The 25997-nt window shown below is 50.9% G+C and overlaps 1 protein-coding gene across 7 annotated transcripts in view; it reads right to left on the reverse strand.

Moving 5' to 3' along the window:
- Positions 1–25997, reverse strand: part of MAP4 (microtubule associated protein 4) — a 148280-nt gene that overhangs the window by 105183 nt on the left and 17100 nt on the right. For 6 of the 7 annotated variants that reach the window (XM_053979208.1, XM_053979226.1, XM_053979235.1 and 3 more), the window contains exon 2: positions 14298–14350. The exons of the other annotated variant lie outside the window; for it this stretch is intronic. The gene's annotated coding sequence lies outside the window, so the exon portion shown is untranslated. The remainder of the gene's footprint in view (positions 1–14297; positions 14351–25997) is intronic. 7 annotated transcript variants of the gene reach the window in all.

The raw sequence follows: 25997 nt of genomic DNA on the forward strand, positions 1-25997 counted from the left end.
CCAGGGTGCTGCCAGCCCTGTCCAGCCTGGCCTTGGGCACTGCCAGGCATCAGGGGCATCAACAACTTCTCAGGGTGTGAGAACTTCTCTTCAGCAACTTCCTCACCCAGGTTTTACTTCAAGTGACCTCCTGGAACAACTTCCCAGAGCCACCACCCCACTCAGCACCCTCTGGAAAAGGAGGCAAACCAAAGCCTGCATGAGCCACAGCCTCCAGCCTCCCATCCAAGGAAGAGGAGAATTTATTTCCTCAACTTTGTGCTTCCATTTTGCAGCTTCCCTGACTGCTCTGTTGTGTTCCTGCCTCCGGGCACGCACAGGCTTGGAATTTCAAGTTATGATCAGTCTGACCCAGATTCTGTGCTCTTGTCTGAAGACAGAGGAAGAGGAGAGCAGGCACGGGGATGCTGCCCAAAAAGCCAAACCTGTAACCTGTCCCAACACAATCACACTCAGTGTGGGACCTGCCTGACCTCCCTGGCATTCCTGGCACAGGCAGTGCTGCTTTTCCCACAGGAGCACACCCAGGTACCTGATGATGCCTTGTGCAGGCTGCCCTAGAGCAGAGGCTGGACAGAGCTACAGAATAAACTTTATAAAATAAAGTGATCTCCTCCATGGATCCACCTTGGGCAGCACCAGAGCCCAGCCAGGACCAAAATGGTCCCAAAATGCACGAGCGCTCCCGGGGGCTCTCACTGGGATCAGCTCTGCTCCATTTGCACCTTGCAGTTCATTGTCCCATTCCAGCTTTAGCCCAGGCACTCCCATCCTGCTTGTTTTTCTCTCTCCAGCCCACGCTGTTTGTGCTCCTGGGCCTGAGCTTTGGATCATTTGTCCTTGGTGCCCAGCTGGAGCAGGAATTGTTTTGTCTCCCTGCTCTGTGCAGAGAGCTCACCATCCCATAATATGAAGCTCAGACCTACACACTAAAGCAGCACAGAATGTGAAAATATAAAAGCTAAAACATGAGGCATCACTGACAGCCCTGCAGGGACAGTGACACAGCATTCCAGTCCCAGAGCCCTGCCAGGCTCCATCCATGGCTCCATCCTGCTCCAAATGGGCTGGACCCAGCCCCTGGCCCAGCACCTTCCTGCCAGAGAGGGAAGAGAAATCTGCTCCCATCCAGGAGGAACAGGGAAGGAACACTTCCTCACTTTTGCTGGTTTAAAGGAGACCCTGATGCCCAGATTTATGAGAAGTACATCCATTACTCCATCAGATCCACTTGCTCCTTTAAAATTAGCTCCTAACTCCATCCCAAATTAAATGCCTGGCTGGGAGAAGCAGGGACAGCTCGGTCATAATTCCCATTTCTCCTGGGTAAGTCAGGTTGCTTTTCTTAGCTGGAGCTGCTGGGAGCACTCAGCCGTGGCTGCTGAGGCGTGAGGAAACAGGAGAGCAGAGATCTGCTAAGTCATCCTCCTTCCAGAGTCCTGGAATCCATGGAAAGATTTCTGCATCCATCCTCCCAGAGGAGAGGACACAGCGACCGCCTGAGCCGCCGACGTTCCTCACATTCCCTGGCTGGGCACAAAAATCTGTGACCCAATCTGTGAATTTTTTCTATTTTGGCACAGTCTAAACCACTGGGATTCACTTATTTATTGTTTTAAAGTTAAACACATCAAGAGCTCTGCTTTTTGGCTGTTTCTGAGTCACAGGAAATCCCACAGACCGCCAGAAGCTTCTTAGGGGCAAAGAGATGGAGGCCGAGAGATCTTTAATAAAACCTTAAAATCACACTCTGCTCGACTGCTGGAAAAACCAGCCTCAGAAAGGGTGACCTGATTCCAGAATTATAATCAGGCATCAGTTCCCCAAGGACTCCCTGATGTGCAGGTACCACCCCCTGGCAGAGGGAAGGTCTCCAGGTCTTTGGGATGCTCCAGACCTGCTGGACCAGCCCAAGCACCCGATGGCATCATCAAACCAGGATTAATTAGGAGATTCCAGATAGTTCCACAGCAAAATCAACCCAAACTTCAGCTTGGAGGTGGTGTTGAGACCAGAGTGAACTGGCAGCTTCCTCAGAGCTCCTGGGAGAGCAGACAGGGAGGCAGCACATTAAATATTCCTGATTTCCAGTGCACGTTTGGACTTCCAGCAAATGAGGATTTCAGGGAGAGCCACGTTCTCCTTCAGACAACCCAGAAACACAGCAAGAGATCTTCCAGCTATTATTTATAGGGCTTAAATGACTGCTGCCCTCCTGTGTGAGGGACAAGAGATGGGGCAGGACCAGAGGAGGCAGATTTGGGGACAAAGAGAGCAGCTTTGGGTGTAGAGGGGGCAGATTTGGAGCATTTGATGATTTTAAGCTTGGACTCCTTAAACAGTCAAAGCACTTGTAAAGTTGTTTCCCTTCTCAGCACAAACTCCCTGAGCCTCCTGGCTCACTTGAATTTTCTCAGAATAAATTCAGTCAGTCCCAGAGCTTCCAAGCTGCTACAGAAAAACCAGAAATGCACAAGTAAAGGGAAAACAATTCCTACTATTGCCTCCACAAGGGAACACAAGGACAACACAGGTATTTCCACTCAGAAATCTCTGATTCCCCCTTCCAGGGCCTGAAGGGGCTCCAGGAGAGCTGGAGAGGGACTGGGGACAAGGCATGGAGGGACAGGACACAGGGAATGGCTCCCACTGCCAGAGGGCAGCGATGGATGGGAGATTGGGAATTAGGAATTCCTGGCTGGGAGGGTGAGGAGGGGCTGAGATGGAATTCCCAGAGCAGCTGTGGCTGCCCCTGGATCCCTGGCAGTGCCCAAGGCCAGGCTGGATGGGGCTTGGAACAGCCTGGGACAGTGGGAGGTGTCCCTGCCATGGCAGGGGTGGCACTGGCTGATCCTTGAGGTTTTTTCCAACCCAAACCAGTCTGGGATTCCAGGACTGTAACCATGAAATAGCTCTGAAGGCTTCGTGCAGATCTCAGTCACTTCCACAATCCCTTTATGGCCACGCACCAGACAATAAACAGGAAGTTTTGAGTTCTCACTTCAGATGGGTTTAATGAAGTTTCAACCCGATCCCAAAGCTGAGGCCCTCATTGCTTCCTCCTCTCACTGTCTGCTCCAGCCACTTCCTCTTATCTGGCACCTCCCTCCTTCCACTTCTCAGGTCAGGAACAACCCCTCCCTCAGCCTCTGACTGCTGCTCCCACCTGGGCCTTCCACCATGGGCAAATCTGAGGCTCCTCAAGGCTGTCCATCAACTGCAGGCTTTCATTCCTTAGGGATTTTGAGCCATTTCTCTGTTTCAAGCATTGTTTCTGCTGTTATTGGTACTGCAAATAAACCCAACTTGCTGCATCTCAGTCCTTAATGATGATTTCTGCTCCATGATCAGAAACATTCTCATCAGCTCCATTTCCCTTAAGAAAGCATTAATAAAGCCACCAAGCCATGCCTTCCCCATCATCAATTATTCAGCTGCCACATGGATTAGCAGAGCCTGGCAGCAGACAACTCCAGCATTCCTGACTCCTTGGGAATGTTAAAAAGATTTGAGGAAACTTCTATTTTCTCCCTGCCTCGCAGCCACTCGTGGCTTGGAGAGCTTAAATTTCATGGAATGATGAAGTCTCCAGGATAACCAGGCAAAAATCCCACTCTAGCCAAAGGCAAGTTGTAAAACAAGCTCCTCTCTCCACGTGTGGAGCTCCTACTCACTGTCAACTCAAAAGCCATTAGTGAAGGTGGCCTGAAGGCTGCCAGAGCAGCATTTCCCAGCTTTACTAAAGCAGTTCCCACCAGCTCTTTTTAAATGTGGACATTCATTCCTACTAAAATTATCTGTAGTTGTTTCAACAAAAAAAAAGGAATATTTTTTCTTTAAAGGAAAAGAAGGGAAAAGTGCAAGACCAGAAGGGCACCCAGGGGAGGCAACAACCACCAGGATGACTCAAAGCTACTTGAGTCAAAGTGTGGATTAGTTGGTATGGGGGTGTCAGCCGAAGGTTGGGAGTCTGTGATTCTGTGAAAGATCCTGTGAAACTGCAGGGTGCATCCCAGGAACGTCACACAATCCATGAACTGCACGAAGGAGAAGCTCCCAACACCCATAAAAACTGCACTGGAGCTGCAAGACTGTTGTAGGAACGATGGCAACAGCAAAGCCCCAAAGGCCAGTGCACGTTTAGAGCTGGAAGAACCCCAGGAGGACAGGGCTGCTCCAGGAGGGTGCTGCCCAGGAATCCAGCCTTATCCAGTGAGGATGGATCACTGGATGCCCCACGAGCCTCTTCCAGAGGAGCTCAAGGCTCTGCACTGCTCAAACACAACCTGTGCCCCAGCCAGAACACGTTTTACAGAGTGTGGTCCTTGAGGGACCCGGGGCACTCCAACCTTCACCTTGGCTGTAATTCCACACAGGAATGGATCTCACACACACCTCACTGGTGATCCTGGCACAGGCCAAACCCTGCCAGCAGCCAAAGCCTCTGCCACTGCCTCTTCCCACCTTGCTGCCAGTGCATCCCACAAAGCATTCCCTTCCAAAGAGCTGCAGCACAGCCCCATACAGGCAGGATTCCAGTGAGGAGTGCCCTGCACAGGCAGAACTCCCCTGCACCCCCCAGCACGTTCCCCTGAACGTTTCCTGTGGAAGAGGTTTTGCAGCGACTCCTGTGAGCCAGAGAGGATCCATGTTCACCCCTGAAAGCATTTCCTACCAAGGTTGTTGACACAGAAACCAAGAAAGAAAGAAGGATAAATAAGGGAAACCTGCAACTGCCTATTCCAATAAGCACTTTGTCTTTCCTGATCAATGAGTAAAGTGTAAATTCACTTTTGTAAGTTTTGTAGGAATGTATAAAAGCATGCATGCTGTAATAAAACCAGTTTGAAGCCTTCTGAAAATGGAGTGTGTTGCTTTGGATTGTCTCTGTCTCAATTACGAGAGTTTCCCTCTCTCACAGCACAGTTGCCTGGAGAGCACTGATGCCATCACTGCCAGGTACTGTGGAAGGTTCCAGGTCTCCACACAAAGGGATCACTGTGGCCAGGGCTGTTGTTAGCAGAGGAAAGGGAACAGAGAAATAAATACCAGTACTTCAGGACTTCGAGGAATTCCAGTGGCAGGTAACATGAATATTACATGTCCCTGATTAACATTATTTTCCACTCAGTAAAAGCAGTTTAAAAATAAAGTCTACATTCTGCACTTATGCAAAATAAAAGCAATTAGCTGGAGCCAGAGCTCTGTCAAAGATCAAGGCAGAAGGAATATCCAAATGCAAGAGGACCGGGGAGAATCCCTGTTTGAGCGTGTCTGAACACACACACACACACACACACACACACACACGTGTGTGCAGGCACCTGGTGTCATGGAATGCTATCAGAGGATGGTTTGGCTTGGAGGGATCTTAAGGATCCTCCAGTGCCACCCCTGCCATGGCAGGGACACCTCCCACTGTCCCAGGCTGCTCCAAGCCCCAGTGTCCAGCCTGGCCTTGGGCACTGCCAGGGATCCAGGGGCAGCCCCAGCTGCTCTGGGCAGCTGTGCCAGGGCCTCCCACCCTCCCAGCCAGGCCTCTGGAGCTCAGCATTTCCATGGCACAGATGCTCTGTCTGATCTCAGTTCAGCTGCACTGAGAGCTCTGCAAACTCTCCTTTCAGACTCTCACCTGCAGCTTTTCCATCAGTTCCCTTCTGGCCTTGCTTCAGCTCCCCTCTGCTCAGGGTGAGGAGACTGAAGCACGAGCCTGTCTTATCAGGGCACTCCACAGCAACTCTGCTGCTCTCAGGCTTTGGAGAGCCACACTCTGCCCAAGAACTCAGACAGAAAACTCCAGACACCCAAGAGAGCAGCCCTGCCACATTCCTGGGAATTGCACTGCAATTGTTCTGCACTCCTCCAAAAGCCTGAGGGGGGTTTTGCAACTTCCCTGTGGAAGGCAGCACTGGAGAGGCAGCACCAGAGAGGCAGCTCAGCTCCTCAGCCCCACCACAGGGCCCTGAGCCACCTTCCCAAACCCTTCCCTGTCACCACACTGACCATCAGAGCTGCCCAAGAGTGAACTGAAGGCAAAATTGTTCCAGCTGCCCTCCTGTCCGAAGCCCTGGGAGCCCTGGAGCCCACCTGGAGCAGCCTGGAGAATTCCTGGAGCCAGAGCAGCCCTTGAGGAGGAGGGATGGTGGGAAGGGGGAGCCTCACACAGGGAGAGGGCCAGATGCCAGTGCAGCACGACCGGATGAAAACCAGAGCTGGGAGGCTTTGGGAATGTCAGGCTGAGCACAGGAAGAGTGATACAACCACAAAGAGTCACCCCAGCAGCCCATCTGCAGCCCTGACTCCCCTTTGACTGCACCCATTCCCAAAAAAGATCTGTGGCACGTCCTGTGCCTGCAAAGAGGGATTTACTCTGGGTAAATGTGCCTGAGGTAAGAGCACACCACCCTCGTGCAGATTCCCTCCCTTTGGGCAATCCCAGTGCCATCAAGCACCCAGCAGGATGGGGTGAGACTGTCCAAGTTGGATTGCTCCATCCTGAGCTGCACCCTTTCCAAGCTGATAAAAAGTCACATTGATAAACTTGCCTTAAGTTACACAGAGAGATGCTCTGCCAGAGCAGCTTCACTGGGAGGACAAGAATAACTTTCCTCTAAGCCCCAGCAGGGATTAGGGACTCTAGAAGGTGGGGATTAATGCTCTTGGCTGGCCTCCAAAAAAGCCACATGGAAGATGAGTTCATAGATAATAACTGAGAGGGACTTTCAAGTGTCGAGCTCTGCACAGGCCTACCAGCACTGAAGTAAGAGACCTAAAAAGGACTCCAAAAATCAAATATTTATCTAAGGAAACAAAAGAGTCTGCCCACCTTCTGCCCAGACCTGGAAGTTTTAGCTCCCAAGTGAGCAGCTGTAGAAAGCCAGCCCCCAGGGCCCTGCGGGTTTTAGGGCCTCGCAGCAGAGGGGATTTCGTGTGCAGCACCAAAAAAGGAGAGTTCCATCAATCATGGGGGAAGAGCCTCCTGGTTTCTCCTGGCACAGGGAAGGAGAAGTGGGGGCAGGGGAGGAAAGGGCTGTTTGCAAAGCACTTTCTCTGGAGGATGCTGGGCTGAGCCCCAGCCCCAGCAGCTGCTCCCGTCAGCTGCTTTCCTTTAATAGCACCGGGCCAGGGAGGAGCTGGATCCCACCTCCCCCAGAGCAGAGCCACAACACAAGGGCAGCCTGGCTGTGCCCACTGAGATCCTTCTCCTGGGAGAGAGGCAAGGATGGCACAACCCTGAGGGAGTGCATCACCCAACAGTTCCCACCTTCACCTCCTCGTTCCTCGCTGCCGCAGCCTGGACACCACAGCCAGGTGTGAAGTTCCACTACAAAACTTCCACTGGACACCACAGCCAGGTGTGAAGTTCCACTACAAAACTTCCACTGGACACCACAGCCAGGTGTGAAGTTCCACTACAAAACTTCCACTGGACACCACAGCCAAGAAGTTCCACTACAAAACTTCCACTGGACACCACAGCCAAGAAGTTCCACTACAAAACTTCCACTGGACACCACAGCCAAGAAGTTCCACTACAAAACTTCCACTGGACACCACAGCCAAGAAGTTCCACTACAAAACTTCCACTGGACACCACAGCCAGGTGTGAAGTTCCACTACAAAACTTCCACTGGACACCACAGCCAAGAAGTTCCACTACAAAACTTCCACTGGACACCACAGCCAAGAAGTTCCACTACAAAAGTTCACCTCAGCCCTCGTGCCAGCCCCTCTGAATTCCTCCTATTCCACGCTTGTCTCACGTACATGTCTCCCAGAAGAGTGGATTTTGTTCTCACGTGAGAATCTGGGTGTTAATTTCTACAATGGGATGGAAACTGCACGGCACAAACACGGGCAGGACAAACCCAGAGATGAGAATGAGTTCAAGTCATGCTGAGAGAAAAAAACTCAGAGGTTTAGTCTGGCCTAGTTACAGTTTGAGTACCACTGTGCAGGCCCTCAGTGCCTTCATCAAGTCCCAGTGTTGCCTTCTGTAGATACAATAATATATAAATATGTGTATTTACACATCTGAGAGCGTAGCAGGGAAAGCAAGGCCAGAGAGGAGAATTCTGAATTAAGCTGGGGATCAGGCACAGGTTGGGCTCCATCTCTGCTTCCAGCCACTCCACACAGGCTCCACTCCTTTCCCTGCACGGAGTAATTCCAGTTGTGTCAGTGACTGTACCAGAGCAGCTGCTTCACTTCTAATTAAAACGAGCCCTTCTCCTGACAACTTAATTACAGAGCACCAGAACCTGCCCATCAGGACACAGGACTGGAAGCTTCCACATGGGAAAGTTGAGTGGAGAATTGTTTTCATTCATGGTAACTCAGTGTTCCAGCTCGGTGTTCCAGAGGAGTGGAATGGCAAACCTGGCAATGCTTTTTCAAGGGGATTTGTCAAGAGAAAACAATATTTTAAAGCTTTCAAACACTACTGGAAGGCAAAAAAAAAAAAAAAAAAGCTTTGGAAGAATGAACCAAAGCATTTCTATACCAAGAAATGAGTCTCAGCTATTTGCAAATCCTGCAAGACCTTGGCTACAGCAAGTGAGGGACTCATCAGCTGCCTCTGAGGAGCGTGGCTTTGCAAACTGCCACAGAAGCCCCCAGAGGAACCTGGAAATGGAACAGACACGCTGGGCTGCTGCAGAGGTCAGGGGCTGCCCTTTGGAAACCACAACAAAGCCGGGTGGAGGCTTTGACAGGGCAGAGCAAATGCTCTGTTAGTGCCCAGCTCTGTCACCATGCTCCATGGGGACGTGCCCAGGGAGCACAAGCACCTCTCCACTCCAGCCACAGGCTTTGTCAGGCCAGGAACCAAATTCCCCCCTTTTCTGTGGAGGCCACTCAGGTGCTCAGAAATTCATGGAGAGTTAAAATTCCTAAGCACATTTTGGGTGGGAGCAGAATACACCTGGAAGGCTCCAAGCTGTGGAGCCTGTTCCTGACTCTGTTAATCCCAGCTCTGGGATATCCCTGTTCTTACCCTGCTGAGGACAGGGTATCCTGTTTGGGATATCCCAGCCAGCCTTTACACCCTGGTGTGCCACTAGAACATGCTCTGAAAGGGCTTTTTGCCCCACCTTTGGCAATTCCATGTATGGATTTTGTTCACGTTGGGGCAACTCCACAGTAGATGTAATGGAGATTAACCATATTCCACATTAATAGGAATTACTTCTAAGTAGGGATATTTGTGCCTACACACAGGTGAGAAAGGCAAAACTCTGAAATCCTTTTAAACCAAGGTAGGAGCCTTTAGCTTCAAAAGCCCTGATCACACCTGGGCCCCTGAGCAAGCAGAGCTGAACCTTTGGCTACAACAGCTCAGGAAAGGATTTGTTGGAAGCTTGGGAAGCAAAAGCTGTGATCCAAGGGAGAGGGGCACTCCTGGTGGTGATGGTGCAGCTCCCAAGGACAGGGAGCAGGATAACTGAGCTTCAGAACGGGGTGTGAGGCAGGGAAAGGGGCAGTGAGTCGCCCCAAACCTCTCCAGGGGAGAACTCAGGGTGCTCTGAGGGACAAGTCCAGCTCCAGCATCAGTGCAGAGAGAGGGACCTTCTCCCTCAGGCAGGGAATGCCTGGGAACACAAATTAGCTCAGATCCCTGGTCAGTGCCAGACCAGGAGCCACGAGGCAGCAGCAGCAGCACACTCCTGCAGCAGCAGCAGCACACTCCTGCAGCAGCAGCAGCACACTCCTGCAGCAGCACACTCCTGCAGCAGCAGCAGCACACTCCTGCAGCAGCAGCCCTGCAGCCCCTGCGCTGCCCAGGGGAGGGACAAAGACACAGCTGCAGGGAAGTGCCTGAAAACATCTGCAGTGGCACACCCAGCAGCTTTCCATCCAAAGGGAGCTCTGCTAGGCCACAGGTTCAGCAGGCACATCCCCACCTCCTCCAGAAGGGCCTCAGAGGTTGCTGACTGATAAAGGCAGCAGGCTGGGGAAGCCAGGAGAGCTGCAGGTGCAGGCAGCCCCTGCTGGGGCCCTGCAGCTCATCCCTTCAGCCACAGGGATGCCAGCCCAGCCCTCAAGCTGCTGCTGTTACTGCCTCCCAGCAGGACACTTCATTCTCCCCGGGCAGGGGGACACTCCTGCTCTCACGTGGTGTTTATTCTTAGAGAGGATGCCAGGGATTTCTCTTTAGCTGCTCCAGCCCCACAGCTGGCCCAGGGCCAGAGGAGCAGGGAGCAGCCCCAGCGTGGCACAGACACACCACAGGCATTTGCTGTGGCGAGAAGGCAAGAAAGGCCTGGGAGCTGGGGAGGAAGAAGTGCCCAGGGAGCTGTTCCTGCCTCACAAAGTTCATGACAGAGCCGGTAAAAAAAGCAGATGACAGGCACAGAGTGAGGCCAAGTGACTGCTCCCATCCAACAGCTGAGCCCAATTCCTGCCGAGTGAGGCCAAAGAACAAATTCTATTGGAGCCTTTCTGTTGTCCTGACCTGGTTGTAATGACAAAATTCCTGCTGCCTGAGAGATCAACCAACATTAGCTCCCGGTGACCAACCACATCCAGCACAGCCACACTTGGGCAACAGCTCTCAAAAACAGCTGCAGACTTAAGGCTGCGAGACTCAGGTTGGTGAAGGCTCCAGTTTTTTTTTAGTTTTTCTTCTAGGAAATGAGCTCAAATGTTGCAAGGAGAAGAATGCAGTCTTAGTTCAAGTAGAACAGTGCCTGTGTGGCTTATCTAGTTAAAAAATGGGATGTGCTGGTAGGCAGGAGCTTGGGGAAATGCCAAGAGGAGCCGCAGCACGAGGCCTTGTGCTACTTCTTGGTCTCAAGGAGAGAATTGTCTGTCTCTGAAATCTGATGAGGTGGCAGCAGGGGCAAGAACAGTCCTTTCTGAAATGAATTAGTGCAGAAGAACAGCTCCCCCATCCCAAGTGCATGCAGGAAGGCAGGGGGAGGAAGGGAGGAGCTGCTGCAGCCCAACCACCATTGTATTTACATTTCCGTGCTCCTGATAGCAAACGCATTCAAGGGTGCCTGGAAAACAAGGCTTTGGCTAGAAAACAAAAGCTGGGATTTCATGAAAGAAAGAGCAATAAAAGACATTCCAGGTGTCCCTGCAGTGTTATCAGGCATGGAGTGGTGGTTTCCTTAGAGAATGATTCACTTTCTTATCCCAGGTGTGGCTGCAGCATCCAGTGCCACACCGAGGTGCCCTCGGACACAGCAGCTCTCTTCCATGTTCTAAATATTCCATATTCTAAATATGCACCTCTTTTTATTTAGAATTTCAATTCTAAATAAATAGAATTGAAAAAAAATGTTAATTTTAGTTCAGGGTGCTTCCCACATCATTTTAGGAAAGTAAAACCTTAAGTGGTAAAGCGACTCAGAAACCTCAAATCCTGAATGGTTTGGGTTGGAAGGGACCTTAAAGCTCATCCAGTGCCACCCCTGCCATGGCAGAAACACTTCCCACTGTCCCAGGGTGCTCCAATCCCTGTCCAGCCTGGCCTTGGGCACTGCCAGGGATCCAGGGGCAGCCACAGCTGCTCTGGCACCCCATAAAACTGACCCTAAAGATGTGGGTTTGTGAGTGCTTTGTCCCAGTTAGAGCCATTACACAACAAAACATCAATTTATCCAGCAGGTAACGTTTCCAGGAGCGTTTTCTCCCCATGTGTACACGTGGAAGCAACACAAGAACCAAATGAAGATCCAGGTGCCACAATCATGACCAGACATTCCCCTGGACCTGGCTGGAAGAGCTCCTCATGGAGTGAGCAGGAGGAACTCCTGAGGGACAGTGTGAGATAACAGCCCCAGGCTGGTACAGAAGCCAAGATATTCCTCAGGCAGGTGAATCCCAGCAGGAGCAGCCCAGCTCCCAGCAGGGCCTCCTCTCCCAGCGTGTGGGGAGGAAGCTGCTGCTCTTCATCCTCGCCCTCAAGGAGCCTGGCTGGAACATTCCTGGATAAATCACTCCAGGAAGCACTTCAGCTGCTCAAGGCAGGCTGTGGGAAACAACTGCTGGCCCTGCATCTCCTGAAACCTTGGAACAAGGACTGTGGGGCCATGGGTGCCTGGGACTGCAGGGGGCAATTCTGCCACAACTCCCAGTCTGTGCCACGGAGAAAGGCAAGGAGGAAGATCCTGATGGCAAAGTCACCTTCCTGGACAAGGTGGGAGGTACAACACGACCTGTCAGGGCTCCAGGGGTGCCTGGAGAGCACTCTCAGGCATGGCATTGTTTTGGGTGGTCCTAGGAGGAGCAGGCAATTGGACACGATGATCCCTAAGGGTCTCTTCCAACTGGAGATACCCCATGAAGTCCAAATCGAGCCCAGACCTCCCAGGAGCCTGGCAGACCTTCACACCACACTGGGCCAAGCCAAGAGAGGTAGAAAAGAGGAAAAATAAAACCCACTCAAGACTGGTAGGCGCAGGGAGGAAAACACCAAGCTCTCCCATTCCTCTGTCACCTTCCCCGTCCTGACACCCTGTGAGCCCTGCAGGTCCACTGAGGCCACGGGGACGAGCACGTGGGGCACTCTGAGCCCCCCCTCCAGCCCACCCAGGAGAGATAAGCCATCTTCCTTGGCTTCTCTTCAAGTGGCTTTGAGACAACGACTTAAGATGGTTTGGCTGGCAGCCACAGCCCCGGGAGCGACAGCAGGAGCTGGGAACGCCCCAGGGAGCCTGGGCACTGCCCCTGCAGCACTGGGAGCACTGGGAGCAGCACTTCCAGCCACCTCAGGAACTGGGAGCACCTTCCAGCCACCTCAGGAACCGGGACACAAGAGCCTCTTCCAGTCCCACCATGAACAGGAGCATCAGCTCCACTGAAAATGAAGAACTCTGCACCTACAGCGTTATCTCTGCATCTGTCATTTAAGGACACTGAAAAAAAAAAAAAAGGCAGCTGAGGAATAATTTTATCCCATAACTAAGTTTTAGGAGACTTGTGAGGCTCCTGTGACCTGCAGGCAGCCCCAGGAGATGACAGGGGATAAAGCTGGTGATGGCAAATCAAGGTGTGAGGAGCTCTGGCCATGTGGCCCCTCTGCACTCCTGACAGCCAAGGTCACTGCACCAGCACTGCCACTGACAGCTCAGGCCTTCTTCACAGGAAAAGGCAAGTGGGTGGCTCAAACAGTGAAGAAGACAGCAGATATTCCTCTCAGGACTTCAAGACATAACCAGCATTTGAGAACAATCCCAAACTGCTCTGCAGAAGACATCTAGATCTCTCAGTCCACACAAAAATTAGGAATAAATTGTAATTCCTTCCCCAAAGCACCTTACATGAGCAGCTGCACCTGGAACATCCTGAGTGCAGAGCTGATGGCAGATTCCAGAACTGGAGCTTTGCTGTGCCTTCCCCAAAGGAAGCTAGGATAAAAAACCTGGATGATCCGCTGCTCCCAATTCCTAACAAATCAAATCAGACTTGTTTTTCTTAGCCTAGTTTACCCATTTTAATCTTTTGTAGTCCTCTTACTCTGATAAAAAGAAGATTTGAATGACCAAGTTAAACAAGATGTGAGCCCTTTGGAGCAGAAAAGGCAAGGAAGGAAAGTCCAAGTGGCCAGAAAGGATAAGCCTGGAGTTCCACACCAGCCCTGTTATCCCAAACAGAACCCCAAAAATGTCTGAACTTCAATAAATACCTGAAAGGCTGGAGCCCCTCTGCTCTGGAGCCAGGCTGGGAGAGCTGGGAATGTTCCCCTGGAGAGGAGAAGCTCCAGGGAGAGCTCAGAGCCCCTTGCAGGGCCTGAAGGGGCTCCAGGAGAGCTGGAGAGGGACTGGGGACAAGGCAGGAAGGGACAGGACACAAGGAATGGCTCCCACTGCCAGAGGGCAGGGATGGATGGGAGATTGGGAGGATGGGGAGGCCCTAGAACAGAATTCCCAGAGCAGCTGTGGCTGCCCCTGGATCCCTGGCAGTGCCCATGACCAGGCTGGATGGGGCTTGGAGCAGCCTGGGACAGTGAAGGTGTCCCTGCCATGGCAGGGGTGGCACTGGATGGGCTTTGAGGTCCCTTCCAACCCAAACCTTTCTATGATTCTGTCTGGAAAGATTTTAACTGTCAGGATGTAAAAAGAGCAGTAATTAGCAGTAATTAGAAGGTTTATCAGAACAGGATGGGAAGGTGAGTGCATCCCAGCCATGCCTGCTCCACAAAAGTCCCCAGTGGCAGAACTCTCATCCCAGATCTGAGGATGGTGGCTGCAGTTCCCAGCACAGCTGCTCTGCTGTGCACACACAGCTGCACCAAACTCTGCTTCTGAATGAAACATTTCCTGTTGGGTCATCAGAACATCAGCTCCTACCTCACGAGCAGGTGTTCCCTGGGCAGGTACTTCAGTCCTCAGAAACTGCTTATCTGCAAGACACAAGGGAGAAGGAACTGTGTGATCACAGAGCCCTGGGATGGCAGGAACTGGGGGTGCTGGGACAGGAGTGGTGTTACTCAGAATTAACTGAGACCTGGGAGATTTTCCTGCAGTCCCCCTCCAGCGATCCAGGCAGCTTTCCTTGGTGTTCCCTCCTCAACAGGAGTAAGATCCCAGTGTTGCTGGGGTCAGGATTGAGGGAGGGGATCCTGCCCCTCTACTCAGCCCTGGTCAGGCACAGCTGGGGTTTAAAATCGTGTCCAGTTCTGGGCTCCTCAGACCAAGGAGCTACTGGAGAGGGTCCAGCAGAGGCCACAGAGCTGTTCAGGGCTCTGGAGCATCTCTGCTGAGCACAGCCTGCAGCAGCTGGGCCTGCTCAGCCTGGAGGAGGGAAGGCTCAGAGGGGATCCCATCAATGCACACAAATCTCTCAAACTGGGTGCCAGGAGAAGGCTGCCAGACTCTGCCCAGTGCCAGGACAAGGAGCAGTGGCCACAAAGCCAAGCACACCAGCTCCAGCTCAGCAGGAGGAAGAGCCTCTCTCCATGGAGGGGCAGAGCCCTGGCACAGCTGCCCAGGGGGGGCTGGAATCATCCCAAACCCAGCTGGACACATCCCAGGTGACCCTGGCCTGGCAGGGGGCTGGCCTGGGTGGCATCCAGAGGTCCCCCCACATTCCAACCACCCTGTGACTGCTATTTCTGTGCTTCCTATTTCCCATCAACACTTGCCCAGCTGTTCAGGACATTCCATGAAAACTGTGAGCGACTTTTCCCTCGTTGCACACCTTAATAGGTTTCTCCAAACACAGCATTAAAGCTGAATTAATCCAGGCTGATCAGGACATGCCTGCCCTAAGCAGCATTTCAGGTGCTCAATGAATGGCTTAAGAGCTCACAGGGCCCCTGTCAGTCCCTGTCACACCTGCCCAGCCACCTGTGACAGCCACATCCCACTCACCAGCCCACCTTCATCTGCTCCAGCTGTTTTCTCTACTTTTGCCATGATTCCAGTGCAGCTGCTCCCACCAGATTTACCAGGAACCATCTCCTCACCTGGGTGTCGTGTTCCAAATTTTTCTACCCAATATTTTACATTTCGTTGATAATGTTTCTTAATTGTGAAGCAATCACCAAAAAAATTCTACCCCAGTAATTACTCCTTCTAGCCCCCTTGCAGAAGAGAACATAAACTGAGCCACAGAGTTAAAGTATTTCAATCCACATGGAGAAATAAATGTCCAACTTGTTCTCCACCACTGCAAGTCATCAAGCCAATCTCCCAGGAAAATATCCTCTCAGTACCTGCTCAGCAGTCAGACAAACACCAATCGTGTTCCTCTCCCCAGGATGGACATTTCGTGTTCCAGGGAAGTGAAATGCCAGAGCTTTTAGCTAAGTGAGGAGACAGCCCAGTGGAAAGTGTCATTTTAGCTTCAGTAAAGCACTCAGGAGTGAGAAAAGCCTTCCAGAAGAGTCCTGCTCCCTCCAGAAGGGCTGGCAAGGGGAGTTCCCACATTAATCAAGGAAAGGAGGATCTCTGGTGCAGGATTCAGCTGCACCAGGTGCTCAGAGCCTTCCCCAGAGGGACACTGCTAACACACACCACAAACCAACAGCACACCTCCTTTCTGCACACCCTTGCTGGCAGGTGAGCCACCCTGTGACAAACTGGCACATCAGGGACCTTCTCTCCAGCTCCTTCCCACTGGAGAACAGCCCCATCCATCCCCTCCCAAGGCACCACAGCCCCACTGGCTGCTCCCCTGGCCTCCAGCCCACAGTTCTTGCTGTGATCCACTCTCACACATGAGATTCCAATCTCTTTGCACAGAAACCACCAAAACTTTACCTTATTTGTTAAGAAGAACAACCCAGAGACCTCTCTTTTCAGGCAGAATTGAAGAAAATGAGAAGCAGGAGCTCCTTTTTTAGTACTGTCCCAGTTCAAATGGGGCAGTGCTGGGTCAGCCTGGTAACTGTGAGATTAAATCCACCACAGGCTCTTGGTCTGGGCAAACCAACCTTTTCTTTGGTAAACTGCACCTCTGGTTGCTCTCTAAACAACCCCTGAAGGGCAGAATTCCTGTACTGTGGGGGTCTTAACTGCCCCCATTGTAAAAGTGATGCTCTTTAAGTTAGGGGGTGTTCTCACTGACAAGCAGAACTGTTAAATATCTAAAAATATCTAAAAAAGATTTGCTGAAATTGAAGGTGTGGCTGCAAAGATTTCTTATGTGTTGGGTCTTAAAATAATCTGAGAGACTTTACCCCATCCCCTCACAGGATAAACTGAGGAAGACTCTGGCTGTTCTGAAGCCTTGCTGAACAGCCTTGCTGAACAGCAGGAGAAAATCCAGCAAATCTCAACTCCTGTGGCCCATGGTTAAGCAGGACTGTTCTCCAGTTTGGAGAAATAATGAGAACTGTTTTAAGGAGTAGAGACAGCTGTCCATGCCTTGTGACCCCAAGCTCCCAACTTCCTTCCTTCCTTCCTCCCCAGCACTGTTTCCCCACAGCTGCCACGGGAAAGCAGCACCAAGGCAAAGCAGGGATCTCATTAATGCCACTCCCCACTGGGTCCTGCCTGCCACTCACCCTGCTCGTGTTCCCTGTCCCTGTAGGATCCAGTTCCACATCCTGCACCAGTAGTTCTTGTTCCTCAGCTCCTCTGCTCCCCATCTTTTAGCACAGAACATTCCAAGGGCTTCTCCAACTTCAGAGATTCCCCTCCCAGAAAAACTGCATCCCATTAAGACACTGCCTACCCCAGGTCACCAGCCAGGAGCCCAGCAAACACAGCCCATCTGTGACACACCAGGTATTCCAAGGAGTTCCCAAATCATACCCACATTCCAGGGCAAGCATTAACAACTCCCTTCAGCTCTTTGATAATTTCGAAGGTTCTTACTACTTTTAGTGGCACCTACTCATCTCTGCCAGTCTGCAGTGACAGCCCCTTGGAGGATGGATGAAGTCCCAGCTCTGCCTGGTCCTGGGGAAAAGCACTGAGCCCATCTTGGTAAGCCACCCAAAAAGGACGTGAGCAACTCTCCAGATGCACCTCACAAAAGGATCACCACTGGACAGTCTCCAGTTCTCCAGTCCCAGAGACCCAGGACTTTCTCAGTGATTGCCTCAGTCCCTGTTCAGGGTGCCAGAGACAGGGAGCAGAGCAATGCCCTGGATTATCACTGCTCCCAGCCAGGTGGAATGCACTCCAGTGCCACTGAGGTTACAACAAAGAAAGAATGTGCCATTCCCCATCTCAGAAGCTCTTATCAGCTCCCTTAAACTCCCTAAACAAGCAGCACTTTCTGTTTTCCCACCCCAAATTCAGGACTGGTGCTGTGCCTTGCAGGAGAGAGCCCCTCAACCTTGGAGTTTCCTGTTCTCTCACCCTTCAGGCCTGGCTTCCAAAGCTCTGGATAAACAGCTCCCTTTAAATAGCTCCTGTCTCCAGCACACACAGGGCATGAAGATCACTTGATAGAGAAGCCAAGAGGGGCGTTGCCCACCCCAGCTCCAACATTCCACATGCAAAGCAGTCCCAGGGTGTCGGATGCCGGCTCCAAAGGCAAAGGCTGGTGAACCCTGAGCTAAATATACACAGTGGCCATGAAATCCAGATTGGGCAGCTCAGATTTCCACCCCTGCCTCTTCCCAGCAATAACTACAACAACCTGACAAGGAGTCACAGAATGGTGTGGGGTGGAAGGGACCTTAAAGATCTCATTTCAATCCCTGCCATGGGCAGGGACACCTTCCCTCAGAAGGAAAATTGCCTTTATGGCCACAACCCCCTGCATTGTCTCCCTGCCTTGTTCCTGAACTCACCAAGATCCTAAACCAAGAGTTTATTCACAAATATATGATGGACTTTTTTCCTTCATGGGCACCACTGCCAGATACTCCATGAATTTTTGTTCAGCATCAAACTCCTGTTCCCACACTGGCATGAGGCATCTGGATAAAGCTGACAGTAAATCCTAGGAAAAATGGATAAGGGAGATGGAAAGGGGTTCAGCCTGGAGAAAAGGGGGATCAGGGGGGACCTTGTGGCTCTGCACAGCTCCTGACAGGAGGGGACAGCTGGGGGGGTCGGGCTCTGCTCCAGGGAACAGGGACAGGAGGAGAGGGAACAGCCTCAGACTGGGCCAGGGGAGGCTCAGGGGGGACACCAGCAGGAATTTCCCCATGGAAAAGGTGCTCAGGGATTGGAAGAGGCTGCGAGTTCCCATCCCTGGAGGTGTCCAAGGAACACCTGGATGTGGCACTCAGAGCTCGGGGCTGGGGACAAGGAGGGGATTGGGCACAGCTTGGACTCAATGGCTTTGGAGATCTTTTCCAGCCCAAATGATTCTGGGATTTGAAAGAGACTGCTTTTACATTTAACTCCAGGCTTTTGAGTGGAGCTTCTCCCAAGAGAAGTTCGACTAATAATTTAAAGAGTCTTCAAAACACAGGATGTATTTCCACTGCACTTGAAGAGTGAATCATTTTCTAGGGAAATATTCATGAGCAGCAAGTCAGAGCTCCACGGCAGTCACGCAAGTCCTACTGCTTGGAGAAGGAGATGATCCTCCCCAGGCCCAGGTAGGACACGGGAGGATGAAGGCCTTCCACTGCAAAGCAAGCAGATACTCTTTGGCAGCATCCACATTTCATCCTTATCAGAGGGGACAGGCTTTAAAATGAGAGTCTTGGGCAGCGATTCGGGCTGACAAAGTTAAAGGCCCGTGAGGTTCACACAGTCAGACAGGAAATAAGCAGCTGCACAAGCGGGGCTGTTTTTACAGCACCACGGATTTTGGGATGTCAGGAGCAATTTGAAAAAAAGAAACAACGTGCAATGACTCTGGGAAGTTGAGGAGTGACTCATGGGTTGCCACAGTGCCAGTGTCAAGGAGCAGCCAAGGACCTTCCCAAAGGGCTCTGGAGGGCTGGGCAGTGCAGCAAGGGCTGAACTCACCTGGGAAGGAAAGTTCCAGAAGCCAGAGCCCTCTGGTTTGTTAGTGCCTGAGACAGGAGCGTGGGAGAGAATGTGTTACACATAAACTATGTGACAGGAGGCTGCAGACACCCAGAGAAGGCTGACATGAAGGACTTGGACACAAGCGATGCGAATAAAGATTCAAAGATCTTTCTGAAGTGTCAAAACAAAACAAAAAAAAACCCTTAACATCCAGATTCACACCAAAAAGAAACCCAGCACCCAAAGCCAAGGCAGAAATTGCCCTTGGTGAGAATCAGCAAAGCCTGTCCGTGTTCAGCAGAAGCTCAATAAAAAAAGAAAGTGATTTAAGCAAGAGTGAAGTGTCTCTTTTCACAGCTGAAGGACTCTGCTGCTCACAGGACTGAATTAGCTAAAATTAGCTCTCACAGTTGCATTCTCACCAGCACCTCGAGCCTCCCGTGTGGATGAGTAGTTTTGGTGAAAGCAGCTTTCATTTGGACTCAGAGCATGCAAATTTAAGGAGAATAGTGATTTCTGACCAGCTTCTTCCATGAACATTGATGCATAAAAGACACTGACTTTCACATTCAAGTTTAATCCTCTTCTGAAATATTTATTTTTGGAACAATTCAGGGAACAGAAAGCCTTCAGCCCAGACGAACTACATCTAAAAATAGAGGGTTTAAGAATTCAGGATTTCTTCCTACTGTTCTGTCTAATCAATACAGATCCACTGTTGACTCCTGTCATCTGCTTTATTTGTCAAAGCACATCCCCACACCACCCTCTGCCAGCACTGTCCAACCTGCATCTTCTGGGATACTACAGGCCAGAAACAGCATTTTTAATGATCTGCCATTCATAAAGACTCAGTTGCACACACATTATACAAGGAGCAGCAAGAACAGGGTCAAGTCTTGAACTATGAAATCATCGTTCAAGGCTGGAGCTCCTCCAGTGCCCGTCCTGCCTTGGCTGGGGGAGCATTAATGAGCTCTTTGATGGCAACAAGGAGAAGAAGCAGCTTCCATTATGCAAATGTCATTTGTCCACTAATGAGAGGCTCTAAGCCAACTGATGGCCTTCCTGAGATGCCTTCCTGCACCAGGAAGGAACGGGAAGGAGCTCCCCGATGCCACAGTTGAGTTAGGGTGACCAGGAACATCCTCACAGATAAAATCCTGCTCTCCACACCAGGGCTGCTACATGCAAACAGATCTGAGAGTGGTCCTGGTCCATGGCAGCTCGGGAGCAGCACCCACCAATGTGTGGGAGAGGATTCTTGCCCGGGGCCAAAGGCTGCAAGAGGGAATCTCCTGAAATAAAACACCCCAGCACTACCAGAGATCACCAAACATCACATACCTCAGCAGCACAAGGGCAGCCAGAGACACCAGACTGTGAGCAGCTCTTCCTGAACCTTTTTTACACTCACATCACCCCAGCTTCCTGGGAGCTCCAGCAGTCCAGCTCACCTGGCACTACACAAGAGCAAACCAGCACAAAAGCCTCCCCAGCCCACAGCTGGAACTAACAGGGCTTCTCTCTCAGTGCCTCTGTAAAATCCAGCAAAAATGTTAATTTCTAAAAAGTCTCTCAGCCAAGGTGTAACAGGCTGTCCAACAGGTCCAACACAAGGATGCTCCTGTAACTGCACACACCACACCCAGAGCAGCAGCAGCAGGACACAGCTGCTCCCCCACAGCTCCCTGGCAAGGCTGGGGATGCTTCCAGAGCAGCCCCTGAGGTTTATTCCACCTTCACCCAGGACAAGCCCTTGCTGTGCACATCAAAGGGTCAGCAGTGCTTGGACACCCAAAACCAGAACGTGCAGGTGTGTCCTGCACCAAAGGGGCTTAGACAAAAGACACAGAGAAAATGGTGAGAAAACAAGGGCTGATGGGTTTAAACTGAGAGGGGAGAGATTTAGATCAGCTATTGGGAAGGAACTCCTGGCTGGGAGGGTGGGCAGGCCCTGGTACAGGTGCCCAGAGCAGCTGGGTTGGATGGGGCTTGGAGCAGCCTGGGACAGTGGGAGGTGTCCCTGCCATGGCAGGGGTGGCACTGGAGGATCCTTAAGGTCCCTTCTTTTCCAACCCAAACCATTCCATGGCTCTGTATCAAATATGCCCATGCACCCCAGAATGGAGAACTCCCTAATCCCATTGGAACTGCAAAACATTGGCTTTCCTCAGCTTCGGGGAAGGAAAACCAAGAAGGAAACTGCAGGCACCAACCATGATTTCACCAAGTTACACCAGACTAAGGAATGCTGTCTGCAGTGTCAGCTCAGGCCCTGCTGTTGGCAAACAGGAGAAAGGTTTGGATTTCCCATCCCCTTGGGCCCTGCAGGCTGCCACAGACACAGCTTCAAAGCCAAACAGCTCCTGGAGAACCCCCAACCATCCCTGACATTTATTAGTGTGAGAAATCCTGAAAATTCATGAGCCTGAGCTCTCCTCACGTTTTCAAGGCTGATGCCTGCCAGGTTTCATAACTCAAGTGCCCAAGCTGCCCATTAATATCTGCTCACCTACAGCAGGTCACAACCTCCTCCCGTGTGCCTGTCCTGGAGGATGGAGGGGATTATCCCGTGGGGACGTGTGGGTGGGCAGGGAGCTGCAGGTCTCAGCTCAGCACAGCTGATGGACCTCAGTGAGCACTTCAAAACCCACCTAAGAAGGATTTTATGGGAAAGGATCCCTGCAGAGATCCATGGGTGCTCCTGGAGCTGAGCTTTGCTCGGTGCTTGTGAAAGGAGCATTTTACAGCACGGTGGAACCACTGACCTGTGCTGCTTCACCCCAACTCACAACTGCCCCAGTCCTGACCCAAAAGTACAACAGGGATTTTGGATTTATTTAACTCCTGGCTTTTCAGGTTGGAAACTTACTATTGCTGTAGATTCTGCATGGATGCTTCAGAGGAAAAAAGGAAAAAAAAAACAAAACAAAACAAAAAAACAGAGTTCAACAGAATACAGGCTGGCAGCGTGACCAGGACAGTGGGAGAAAAGCTCTGAAAATACATGTTATTTGGTTAAAAATATATAAATATTTCCACGAAGGTCATCTATGCACACTCCTATAAACCCAAGTCTCATGCCCAGATGTGCTCTAAATAAAGAGCAGTATCTCAGCAGATCAGTGTGACAGGTTAAATGAGCTGTGTCTTTGAGGGGAAATATTTCAGATGTGCAGGAACACACCAGGAGAGTGATCCAGGCATTCCTCAAGTCCCCAGCAACCAGTCCCAGCAGAGCTGATAAACACTGTAAGATGAATCCACCCCACAGCAATCTCAGCATCTCCTCTGCTCGGGGATGGTTTTTTATGAGCTGACAGAATAGGACTGGATGGGATCTTGGGAAGGAATCCCTGGCTGGGAGGGGGGGGCAGGCCCTGGCACAGGGTGCCCAGAGAAGCTGTGGGTGCTCCCTAGAAATGCCCAAGGCCAGACTGGACAGGGCTGGGAGCAGCCTGGGACAAGGGAAGGTGTCCCTGCCATGGCAGGGGTGGCATGGGATGGGATAGAAGGTCCTTTCCAACACAAATCATTCTGGGTTCTGGGATTTTGTTATTACCTTTTCCGTATCAGTTTTGGGACAATGATGATACAGCAGATGCTTCATCACTCTTTTTAGGCAAAAGGATTACAACTTTTGATTTTTAAATGATGCCAGACAGCAACACAAGCAGTGTTGGAGGAATACATTAAAAACCAAACAATCTTTATTTTCCACTGCACAAATGGAGCAGGTTCAAAGTCTCAATCATCAGTTGAATTGTCTGTGAATTCTCAAGAGCAAAACCATGAATGTGGATCAGAAGGAGGAGGTAAAAAAGGCATTTACAAACAGTGCAGACACAGGACTGCTGCTGCTGCTTCAGGGCTAGAAATCACTGAGCTTCCCTGCTTATTTTCTGGAATCTCCTGCTACTGAACCAGCTGCTCCTTGCACATCTGAAATGTTAGTGACCCACAGCTCTGATTACACCAAGCACCAAATCTCCCTTCTTTCTTTACACACAAGAACCTCCCTGAGCTCCTGCCCGTGGAGCAGCGGGTGCTGGGACCAGGGGACACACTCCCCTGTTGAGGACAGAGTCAAAACTGCCCAGGGCTTAAGTCTGACAGCTGAATATTCCAAATCTTGCTATTGTAGAGCCTGGGCTGCCCACTGGAGAATTACAGCTCCTCACTGTGCCTCTGCAGCAGGGGACAAGCTGAGCCTGCACTGCAGGTACTGATTGAGCACTGTAAGGCAGCCCTGGCACAGGGTTCTGCTCAGGTTGGTTCTGCTCTGCTCCTCCTTCTTCTAAAAAGCTTTTCCAGGAGCCATGGCTGCTCAGCAGCACACAGAAGATACACTTTGTCTAGTGTCACAACAGGTGAACCATAGGATCAGGATTCCAGGGATACCTCCCACTGTCCCAGGCTGCTCCCAGCCCTGTCCAGCCTGGCCTTGGGCACTGCCAGGGATCCAGGGGCAGCCACAGCTGCTCTGGGCACCCTGTGCCAGGGCCTTCCACCCTCCCAGCCAGGAATTCCTTCCCAAGATCCCATCCAAACCTCCTCTCTCTCAGTTTGAACCACTCCCCCTTGTCCTTTCTTAGCTGAAGTCCCTCTCCGTTTTTGTTGGCTTCTAGACTAGAGGGCATCCTCTGCTAGAAAAGTTAATGACATCCAAAAATCATTGCACAGACAACGTGAAGTGTTAGAATCAATTCAAATGAAATCCAGCCAGAATATGAGCACATTCCAGAAGTTTTCAGAGGATTTGTTACCTGAAAGTTTTCCACAGAAAAGACCAGATTAGCAAGAATTAAGCAATATCTGTGTCCTGAGATACCAAAACAACTAAAATATTAAACTCCTGATTACACAGTGACTTTGTCAGGACCCCACTGGGATCCAGCTGGGCAGAAGTCACTCGTGGAACATCCCAAATTCTCCTGACAAATTCAGGAGAAGCCTCAAAACATCACTTGACCTCCCCTATGTGGGGACAGTGCCTAAGACCTGACAGAACTTGCACCTCAGCTTAGGCAGAGCTTTGTTAGGTCAGCTCTGAGTGATCCCCAGCACAACCAACCTCTCTCCAGCCCAGAAACAAGAATTTGAGCACTACCAGGGTGCAGGAGAAGCAGAGAAAACCAACACTCTCCTGCTATTTCAGATTTCCAGCTAAAATCGGAGCGGATTTGTTCTGGGAGCTGCAAGCAGAAAGTGATACCTGTACCTGGGGAAAGGGGAGATGGGAGATAAAGGTCAGGGCAGTGCAGCTAGATAGGGTTAAGGTCATTAACATTTAGTTCTTTGCCTCTTAGCTCACAGATCACATTTCCAAGGCATAAAGACACTCACCTTACCCAAGCTTTTCAGACCCGGATTGAAAAACAAACCCACCAGAAAAAAAAAAGTCCATTTATAAGGGGTAAGTTTTCCTTTGTTGAAGGAAAAGCAAGCAGTCAGAGTAAGGCTCAAAGGCATCTTGTGGATAAATTCTCAGACTGAGCTGGAAGACATTCATTTATTCTGCATCAAAATTATGGCTTTTAGGGATTTTTAAGCAGTGTCACTTCTTAGGAAATTCAAGGCAACAGAGGCCAGCCCTGAAATTACCTGATAAATTCTTCAGATGTTTATTTACAACTGCAATAGAATAATTGAGGTTTCTAAAGGAAAAAGTTTCTAAAGCCAACAAAAAAAAAAAAAAAAAAAAAAAAAAAAAAAAAAAAAAAAAAAAAAAAAAACCTGGAACAGAAGATGAGCAGTCAGTTCCCGTTATGCAACTGTCTGAAAAAACAGATTTGTTCAATTCCGCGTGAAAAACTGGGCTGGAGTCTGAGTACCCACCATCAGCTGCTGACAGGTTACAACAAGGTGCAGACAGCTGTGTTAAACCAGAAGCCAGGAGCAAATTGCTGCAGGCCCTGAGACAGATAGGGGAACAGACCCCAAACACACCCTGCAGAGCTCCAGGGCTGGCACTGTCACCCCCTGTCCCTGCACCCTGCCCTAAACCTGCAGGGTGCTGCTGAGCAGCTCCTAATTACAGGTTTTTTAATGGTTACAGTCCTGGCAGGACCAGCCCGGGGTGGGGAGGGCAGGAGCACCCCAGAATTAAAATTGGGAAAGAGCTCCAAGGTCACTGAGTGCACCCTGTGCCAATGCCCACCTTGTCCCCAGCCCAGAGCTCCGAGTGCCACAGCCAGGAATTCCTGGGACACCTCCAGGGATGGGCACTCCAACACCTCCCTGGACAGCCCCTGTCAATATTTAACAACCTTTCCATGAAGAAATTCCTGCTGCTGTCCACCCTGAGCCTCCCCTGGCACATCCTGAGGCTTTTCCCTCTGCTCCTGTGCCTTGCTCACTGCAAACTCCTCCCAAGCTGATGCAGAGAGAGAAGGTCCCCTGAGAGTTGTGCCCTTTTACTTTGCTGCATTTTTGAGGGTCCAGTCACAGTAAACAATGAGCTGTATGAGAACCACAGGGAAAATAAAAACAAGGGAGAGATTCAGCACCTTCAAAGATTCCATCCCCACAGACCCTCTTATCCTGGGAAAGCAGAGGAGCAGCTCTCAGCCTGTCTGTGTTATCAGAGCAATGACAGCCTAAGCCCAGGGAGCTGCTGCAAGTGTTTGCTCTGATCCTTGTTCTGTGCTTATCAAGGAA

This window comes from Vidua macroura, chromosome 1, assembly GCF_024509145.1.
Source record: "Vidua macroura isolate BioBank_ID:100142 chromosome 1, ASM2450914v1, whole genome shotgun sequence".
Classification (NCBI taxonomy): domain Eukaryota; kingdom Metazoa; phylum Chordata; class Aves; order Passeriformes; family Viduidae; genus Vidua; species Vidua macroura.